This window comes from Erinaceus europaeus, chromosome 11 (assembly GCF_950295315.1).
Source record: "Erinaceus europaeus chromosome 11, mEriEur2.1, whole genome shotgun sequence".
In the NCBI taxonomy this organism is placed as follows: Eukaryota; Metazoa; Chordata; class Mammalia; order Eulipotyphla; family Erinaceidae; genus Erinaceus; species Erinaceus europaeus.
The window spans coordinates 76,825,891-76,835,724 of NC_080172.1; the positions used below are offsets into that span (position 1 = coordinate 76,825,891).

The following is a 9,834-nucleotide window of genomic DNA, read 5'->3' on the forward strand; positions in this document are numbered from 1 at the left end:
TTGGTTAGGTTGTGATCGGCAGATGCAATATTATTGGATATGGATTGGGAGAGGCATACGGGAAAGTGGGCCCTATCCAAGGGTTCCAGGACTGGGGGAAGTAGAGGCTCTATAGTGGAGATGTGAGGTTCCTGCTGTCTTAGGGTTCAAGAAGACAATGGATAGTTAATGTTATCATCACATTATTTGGTAATTGGGTTAACTTTGAAAAGTCCTTTTGTTAGGGTTTGCTGTACAGTACCCAGTATCTTTTTTTTTTTTTAAATATTTATTTTATTTATTTATTCCCTTTTGTTGCCCTTGTTATTTTATTGTTGTAGTTATTTTTGTTGTTGTTGTTGGATAGGACAGAGAGAAATGTAGAGAGGGAGGGGAAGACAGAGAGGAGGAGAGAAAGATAGACACCTGCAGACCTGCTTCACCGCCTGTGAAGCGACTCCCCTGCAGGTGGGGAGCCGGGGTTCGAACCGGGACCCTTCTGCCGGTCCTTGTGCTTTGCGCCACCTGCGCTTAGCCCGCTGCACTACAGCCCGACTCCCTAGTACCCAGTATCTTGTATATAGCTGTGCTATTGGTTGCTTCTGATCTACTTGGAAAAATAATTTTTTTACAGTGAAACTTTTTTGAAGTCTGTGCCACTAATTCTTCCACAAATTCACTTTTATTCTCTCCTGAAAGGGGAACTAACCTATACTTAGAACTTTCCTTGCGCCACACCTTATCTCAGAGCAGATGAACATACTATTGGGCAAATATACTATAAAGCTCATGTGAGAATATAAAAGATCTGTGAAAAGTAGCACCTAGCTTTAAGGAATGTACAGTTATTTTTGGAAAAAGAGCAGCAGTCCACAGGTATGGAGGGAACACTTCCAATATTCTTTTTTTAAATTTTTTATTTATGAAAAGGAAACATTAACAAAACCATAGAATAAGAGGGGTACAGCTTCATACAATTCCCACCACCAGGCCTCCATATACCATCCCCTCCACTGATAGCTTTCCTATTCTTTAACCCTCTGGGAGTATGGACCCAAGATCATTGTGGGATGCAGAAGGTTGAAAGTCCGGCTTCTGTAATTGCTTCCCCACTGGACACGGGCATTGACAGGTTGATCCATACTCCCAGTCTGTCTCTCTTTTTCCCTAGTGGGTAAGGGCTCTGGGGAAGCGGAGTTCCAAGGCACATTGGTGGGGTTGTCAGTCCAGGGTTGTATTAGCCAGCCCATTTACTTCCCAACATATGGAGTGAGATGGGACTTGTAGGGGAGACATTGAGTGGCCCACCTACAGTCACACTGCTCACAGAAATGTGTCCCTTGTCCCTCCAGGCCCACATACACCTGACTATCACATAAAACACTGAACAGTGGCTGCTGTGTGAGCCCTGGCTACCCAACAAGGGAAAAAACACACAGTGAAGATCTTCCATCTCCAGCATTTCTAACCACTGTAGAGGATTTTTGTTCATGGTCCAGGCATACTGAGTATTTCTTGATTGATGGCTCTAGATAGGAGAGCAGTGTTGTCTTGTGCTCTGAGAATTGAAAAATACCTTACAAGGAGCAAATCTTTTGCAGACATAAAATCAAGTTAAGCCCAAGAATATGTATTTGAATGTGACCTTGGATAACCTAGCATACAGACAGGTAAGAGTTTGATCACTAACTACGCCAAGGACCAATAACTTAGTCGATCAACGTTGCATCCAATTTGTTTCAAGCAACTTTGCTTATTTTGCTAGAGTGTCAATGTCAAGTTCAATGGCAACGAATCTTTGAATAAGTATTCTTGATTACTTATAAGGTGAAAAAGCTTAGACCTGGATCTGCCATCAAGTGCTAAAGATGGAGCTCTGAACTGTATTGCTATCTTGGTTCTGGTGTCAGAAAAAATGTGTGTGTGTGTGCGTGCGCGCGCACGTGCTTAACTTTCATTCATTTGCTTATTTTCAAAATTCACTGATTAAATCTAGATTAATTCTACTCTTCTTGTCTGGGTGGGAATTTCTCCTGATTTTTATCTACATATGTGTACATGTAGTAATTATGATTAGGGGTGGGATGGTGGGGAGTTAAAGCTGGGAAGTGCAAGAATAAAAACAGTGTCATGTCCCATAAAGACTGGGTCCCTTCTGGAATTTATCATTTGTGACATTGGAAGTCATCAGTATTTTCCAACAAACTTAGTTTTAAAAAAAATTTCCAAAGGGGGTGGGGCAGGCGGTGGCACATGGGGTTAAGCGCACATAGTAAGAAGCATAAAGACCCACTCAAGGATCCCAGTTAGAGCCCCTGGCTCTCTACTTGCAGGGGGGTTGCCTCACAAGTGGTGAAGCAGGTCTGCAAGTGTCTATCTTTCTCTCTCCCTCTCTATCTTCTCCTCCCCTCTCAATCTCTCTCTGTCCTAACAACAACAACAAAAAATTGGAAAAATGGCCACAGGAGCAGTGGATTTGTAGTGCAGGCACTGAGCCCCAGTGAGAATCCTGGAGGAAATATATATATGAATGTCCCAAAGGGACTGAGTGGTGATGTACCTGGTTGAGCGCACATGTTACAATGTACAAGGAACAGGTTCGAGCCCCCAGTCCCCACCTGCAGGGGGAAAGCTTTGTGAGTGAAAGCTTTTTTGGTGAAGCAATATTGCAGGTGTCTCTTTGTCTCTCTCACTCTCTATCTCTCTTTCCCTCTTGATTTCTAGCTGTCTCTAGCCAAGAAATTAATAAAGGTAATAGAAAAACTTTAAAAAAAATTTCCAGAGACTGGAAAAAATGCTCTGTCTGATCTCCCTCCACTTTCCTCTCCACATCAGTATTTCCTTTTCCAAGAATAAATGTTACTACCTGTGTAAGTTGGCCAGACTGCTTTGCAGCCAGAGAATTTTTGGGGTCTGGCTAGATCCCAATGACACCACACCCAGGCCTGTATGCCCTCTGCATTTCTCAGGAGGGGAGGTGAGCTTGCCTGTGTGACTCAGACCAAGGAAGTTCAAAGCCCAGACACAGTGGATCATCAGTTCCTCCCAAGTCTTAGCCTAGGCTTACTAACCTGCAATGTATACAGACACTGAGACCTCCCAGCAGTAATGGGGATGCCCTGGGAACCAGCAACCTAATACCAATGATGACAAATATGACCTGATGATCTGGTCTTCAACACCAGTAACTTTTTCTCCCTTCCATTTTCTTTCCCTTCTTTAACTTACTAGGGACTTTTCCGCAAGGTTACATAAAATGTATTCCTTAAATTTATTCCCAAGGTCAGATCTAACCAGAAATGTTTTATGTCTTCCTGGTTCCCTACCCTCCAATTAAGAACAATAAATAAATGGTGTTGGCAAATATTAGTACATGGTGGTAACAATGTCCAGGTTGAGACTTGTTAAAACCACAGGTGAGGGAGACAGCCTGGACCGCCCTGTCATCATTTGGGGCAATATTCAGTTCAGGGTTCAATCTTCTTCCCTGAAGTGGTGGCCTCGTTTCAAGCCTGAATACTTCCTCCTAGCCCGTAAGCAAGGAACCCTAAGTGTATCATGAGCCCTGCAGTGAGAGCTGACACCTCTGTCCTGGAGGAAAGTGAGATGTTAGATTCCTCAACCATTGCTCCTCAGTGACTTCAGGTGGACAGAGAACCAGAGACATTCTCTCTCATCTCAGGAGGCTGATGACCCATTGGAGGAAGCTCTGTTTGGTTTAGCATTTACCAAGGACCTACATAGTGTCAGACATGAGAGAAAGAGAATGAGTGTGCCAGTGGGAAATTACCTGCCACTGCTGAAAAAGACATAATGTAAGCACAGCAAGCACTGCTGTTCTAAGTATTCACGAGGGTCTGCCTTTTTTTTTTTTTTTTCCTTGGATTTTGGCTTGATGAGACCATAAAGGGGCACTTTCAGTACAGGGTGAAGTGGACTGATAAGGCAAGAAGCAAACACACAGCATGTTGAATGGGCAGAATGTCCTGTGGACAACCACTTCCATTCCTACTGGGGAACTTTGAGAGAGGGTGTAGCATTCTTCTGGCCTTGTCCTACCACTCTCCTGGCTTAAAAGAAATGGTCTGCCAGATCCCCCCTGCCACTGATAATAGGCATTAACTTCTGTCAAGTCTCCTTCATCCTTGTTGGGATATTGTACAGATGTGGCTGAGTTAGGCAGGACCCACAAACCACCATATTTTCATGCGAGTATTATTATTTCCATATCAATCTTCTGCCTTGTTTTAAAAATGACTCCTCCACCACCATATTACCCCCTCAGGGTATCACTTGTTCCTGCCAGCTAAAACCCTAGCAACCATTGCTACGGAAGCTCTCTACCTTCCCAGAGTGCCTTGTTTTCTCCACTCCCTTTCCTAGCCAATTCTGTCCCGACTTGCCACTTCCGGAATTCTCCTATAAAAGTCACTTCTGTTTCCACTCTCTCTCTTTTTCTCTTCCGAGTCCCGACCTGGAGAAGGGCTGGCAGGCATAGTGGGAGGCGTCCATTTTGCTAGCTCCATGTGGCCTAAGCCGGTTGTGCTCACACCTGACTCTGGCGTGTCCACATGAATAAAGATTTGCGTTCCCACGTCACCACAAGTTCCTGGTCTCTTCTCTCTCCAGCAACGCTAGCCTGGCACATCCTGTGGGCCAAGTACATTCCTGGCAGCAGTGGATTTGCAGAAATCCTCCAAGCAGAGTTGCAGACTGCACAAGCGGTTGCCTCATGTGCCCAGGCTGAGAGCTAGAGGAGCAGCTCAGAGAAGGAGATCCAGCAGGACAAGATGTGGACCAGTGAGTGGCATGAAAATGACCAAATTAATATATAACCCATGACAGGGAGCAGGGCCCAGGGGTGCCAAACAGGGGAAAGGAGCAAGAATGTAAGTGGATACAACTCTTTGGAGAAAAGTTTTCTTATGAAAAGATGTAAGTGCTCAGGGAAGTAGGTGGAGTTAACATTACACATGATGAGGATTCCTCAGGCCACTGGAGGCTTGACCACAAGCCCATAGTATCACCTATATAATTGTTTTTTTTCTTTATTAGGGGATTAATGGTTTACAGTTAACAGTAAAATACAATAGTTTGTACATATATAACATTTCTCAGTTTTCCACATAACAAATTCAATCCCCTCTAGGTTCTCCTAGGACCATCATGTTCTAGGACCTGAGCCCTTCCACCTTCCACCCACACCCCAAGTCTTTTACTTTGGTGCAATACACCAACTCCAGTACAAGTTCTGCTTTATGTTTTCTTATTTTTCAACTTCTTTTTTTTATTATTAGTAATTTAATAATGATCAACAAGATTGTGGGATAAGAGGGCTACAATTCATACAGTTCCCATCACCAGAGTGCCATATTCCATCCCTTCCATTGGAAGTTTCCCTATTCTTTATCCCTTTGGGAGTATGGACCAAAGATCTCTGGGGCACAGAGGATGGGAAGCCTGGCTATGGGTGTTGACAGGTCAATACATACCCCCTTCCTTGTCTCCACCTTTCTCTAGTGGGGCAGGGCACTTCACGTGTATAATTGTTACCAACTTACACCAACATTTTGCTATTGGCAGGGCAGGAACTGGGTAGGATAACCTTCTTGGTTCCCATGTTTCTTTTCCTGAGACCTGACCTATCTTGATCTTATAGAACCTGTTCTACATTCTGAGTATCAGGGAGACTTTCAGTTTTCATATCTATCTGTCAGGAGAAGTTTCTGTGACTTACAAGCAGCAGGCCTCTGGGAAGCTAAATTTGACTATAATGAGGCAGCAAAGAGTCTCATGCCACTCAGATTCATCAGGGGCTCAGAAAACCCTGAAAGTGCATGGGAGATTACATTTGGCTCAAATTCATGTTGGAAGTTGCTCTGCCTGGCTTCCAAGTGCCAGTGAGCTAACTTGGACTTACAAGTTGTTCCTTAGTTTTAGAGACCATCAGAGATGATGATCGTAGTGTGGAAGCGCTCGCGCCCCATGAGGAGCTGGCCAGTCTTGCAATGATGTTATTCCTCGCGCCCACCTTTGCTGCAGTTTTTATGAGATGTTTGTGAAATGACAGAGTGCGATTGAGAGTAACGCCAAGATAGACTGGCTGGGCTTCATGCTGGATTCTCGTACCGCCAAGCTGCACACTAAGCTCATGCGAGGCTGAGGCATGGTATAGATGGAAAACAGATGATACCGTTTTTGCAGTGCTAGGGATTAGTCGCCATTTTTTACAGTAATCAGATATCAGAGACATGTCTTTCGTGAGTGTTTCCTCGAGGATGTCGAACTTGGATGCCTGAGTTGCACAGCAGATGTCATCGGCGTAGATGAACTTCCTTGAAGAAGTTTCTGGGAGGTCATTGATGTAAATATTAAATAGCGTAGGAGCCAGAACAGAGCCACTTGGTCGATTCCAAATTATATTCCTCCATGAGGATAATTTCTGGAACCATCCGTTCCACCCCGGTTCCATGGCTGCCAGTTCTTAGCAACATCGCCCCGCCAGATATTCGTCGGGATGCGGCATCATCTAAGTTCATTTCCCACGTCTACGCTCGACCGGACCTGCCAATATACGCGGATATCTTCGCCCACCCTGTCCAACGCTTGACGTCTCGTCACCCAATCTGGTCCCCTACGCCTACACTGAACTTCTCTGTTCCAGACTCTTGGAAACAGAGTTGGCAGTCAGCTGAGGTAAAGAACAAACACCTCATCACTGACCCCTGCAAGCGTCAACCCGGCTTTGACCTAGCACGTTATGATTGGGCCCTCCTCAATCGCTATCGAACAGGCCATGGCCGGTGCGCCGCTATGTTCCATCGCTGGGGAGCCAGAGACGACCCGAACTGCCCCTGCGGCTACAGACAGACTATGACCCACATAGTCAACGACTGCCACCTCTCCAGATTCAAAGGAGGTCTCGAAACTTTACATCAGGCTCAACCTGACGCTGTTGACTGGCTACGGAAGAAGGGCAAACGCTAGAAGAAGAAGAGACCATCAGCCCAAACTCTGGTAGAAATAGAGGCTTGGGAAAGGGAGAGAACCTGTGTTCTGAGCCTGTTTGTCTAAGTATGTAGGCGTTTGTTCAGCTGCCCTCCTGAGATGCCACTCACTAGTCTGAGGCCATCAGGAAGGGGACCCAGGATGCAGTCAACAGTTACCCTCTCTCCTTTGCTCACATTTTGAATGTGGGGAATGGGACATGCAAATGTAAGCCACATTTTCCCTCAATCCAAGGGAGAAACGGAGGTCTCATATAGAAGTTATCTTTTCATCTGCAGCACACCCAATTTATTTGCTAAAGAGAGGGGAATGTTTCCTTACTTTGCTAAGAAGAAATAAAGGGAGCCTTCTCTCTGCCCTCTTTGACTAGGTGCTCCCTGATGAGTGGAGGATGAGGGGAGGTGAGTGGTTCTCTATAGTGAGTCTCCTCCAGCTCAGAGATCCAAGTAATGATTTCTAGCCCTGGCCTACTGAGTCCAGGAGGCTCCCTCTTGCTTTTCTTTAGGCCACTTCTTGGGTTGACAAGGAGGCAACAGATAACCAGCCAAAAGCAATCATTCTTCAAAAACACCGCACGAGAAAATAGTCTTCAAAAGTAGACAAACTCCTTTCTGCATATGGCAAAGTCCCATTTCTGTGGAGCCACAGTTTTCCTCCTGATTGGTCCTCTTGGATGCTGTAGGGCTGTCCGACAGTGGTTTGCCTCTTTGGACTACCAGGAGTGTAGGAGAGCCAAGACTAGTGAGTCAAGCCTGGAGGTCAGACATGATTCTGACTTCAGTCTGTCTGAACCGGGCTCCACAGAAACATCATTTGGTTCACAGGGAAGGGGAAGAAAGGTTATAAGCACATCAAATATGTGGATTATATAATGTTATATTTTTATTCTATTTTTAAAATTGGAATTTTAAAATCATTTTGGGGGGCATTAATGATCTACTAACAGCCATAGAAACTGTCTTTCTGGGCAGAGGGTAGATAGCATAATAGTTATGCAAACGGACACAAAAAAAGAAACCTGTCTTTCCTATACTACATCAATCCTGATCTTTTTTTTTTCTTTTGCAGAGGAGGAAGAGGAGAGAGAGGAAGAGAAGGAGTAGGGAGAAAAAAGAAAGAGAGGGGAAGAGGATGAAGAGGAGGAGGAGGAAGAGGAAAAGGAGGAAGAGGAGGAGGAGCAGGAAGAGGAGAAGAAGCAATCTTGCTCCTTCTTGAAGATGGAAAGTATATATGTTCGGTCCCTAACTAGCAAAAATTACTTGAATCTGATTTGTATGTTGTTGAATTCCTAGAAAAGTACTTGTGCTAAATTATATTTTAGTATGTGATGTCATAGGTTTATATTGAAGGTGTAAATAGAAACCATTTCCTCCCACAGGATTTACTGCAGCATTAACCTAATTTTACTTTTGTGGAAAACTCTTTCCTCAGGAAGATAAAAGTTACATTTAATTTTTTGCTTGCCTCAGAACTTTTCTTTCAAAATAATTTAAGCAAACTACTGACTAATATTTCAAATAACTATGTGTTACATTATAGCAAACAATAATAAAAACTATATTCTTAGCTCAGTGTAAAGCCTAGCACATCAACAGATACATTGGAAGGAGAAAGAAGAGTTTAATGGAGTATAAAATGGATGATCTCTCTGTGTAGAGGAATCTGAAGACCAGTTAACTAATGTTAACCAGATAACGTGTGATGATAGATTTATCTGTAAATGTAGATGTACTCGTTGGCCTTTGCCATAGTGGATGGGAGCCTTTTGGGTGCTAAGAATAAAGGTTAATTGGGGATTTTTAGTTATTCCCCCTTGCTTAATGGTTGAATGTGTTTGATTCCACAACATTTATTTCAGTTTTATTGAGATACTATATATATATATCATCACAATAATAATTATTTTAAAGCACAAAATTCAGTGACTTTTGTGTATTCAGTTACACATAGTCATGAATATTTAATTTTTACTGTATCAGGCTTTTGGGGGGGGTGAAATTTATTTCCATTTATTTCATTTGATGTTTTTGTAAATAGAGTTGTTCCTTTTTTATTAGATATGACAAAGAGAAATTGAGAGTGGATGGAGAGATAGATAGATACCTGAAAACCTGCTTCATTTACCACTTGTAAAGCTTCTCCCGTGCAGATGGGGAGTGGGGGCTCAAACCTGAGTCCTAGCAAGTAGGAATTTGTGTAATTAAATAAGTACGCCCCCTGTGGTTGTCACTTAATTTCATTTTTGTTGTTGATGTATAGAAATAAAATTATTATTCTATGATCCCACAACATTTTGGAGTCCGTGTTTTCCTCTTACAAACCAAGAGCTGTTATTTTCCAGATATATTGTCTTGTTCTAAGGCACAGTCTACCACAGGGCACACAAAACCTGTTGCTATTCTAAAAAGAAAACATAGTAGGGGGAGGGAGATAAAATAGGGGCTATAAGGGTGTACAAGGGTGGGGGAAGTTTTTGGAATTGGGAAGTGAAGTGTGTGTTTACTTAACCCAGATAGGACAGGTTTAGAAAGTCATGAACTTTAAAAATATCAGAGAAAGCCTCGTACATAGACTTAGATTTCAAAGTTAAATATTAAAGTTGAAGAGCTAGTCAAGTAATAAGATCAGATAGATGTTAAAAAGAGATTGAGGTTTCAATTTGCATTTCTCTAATGATGAGTGAAATGGAGCATTTCCTCATATGTCCGTGGATTATGTGTATCTCTTCTTTAAAGAACTGTCTATTCACACCTTTTCCCCACTTTTATTGATGCGCAAACATCTTCTTCTGGCTGCTGGGTTGACTGTTTATCTTTGTGGTGTTTTCTTTTGTTGTGTAGAAGCTTT

General features: G+C 43.2%; 1 long non-coding RNA gene across 2 annotated transcripts in view; it reads left to right on the forward strand.

The window, feature by feature from the left end:
* LOC132541242 (uncharacterized) overlaps positions 1–8,444 on the forward strand; it is a 66,057-nt gene extending 57,613 nt beyond the window's left edge. Inside the window, exons 1-3 of one of the 2 annotated variants that reach the window (XR_009552411.1) lie at positions 3,031–3,163; positions 4,609–4,779; positions 8,058–8,444. This is a non-coding gene — a long non-coding RNA (uncharacterized LOC132541242). Of the gene's footprint in view, positions 1–3,030; positions 3,164–4,608; positions 4,780–8,057 lie in introns of those variants that run through there. The other variant, XR_009552410.1, reaches the window with a different exon arrangement.
* Positions 8,445–9,834: the final 1,390 nt, after the last annotated feature.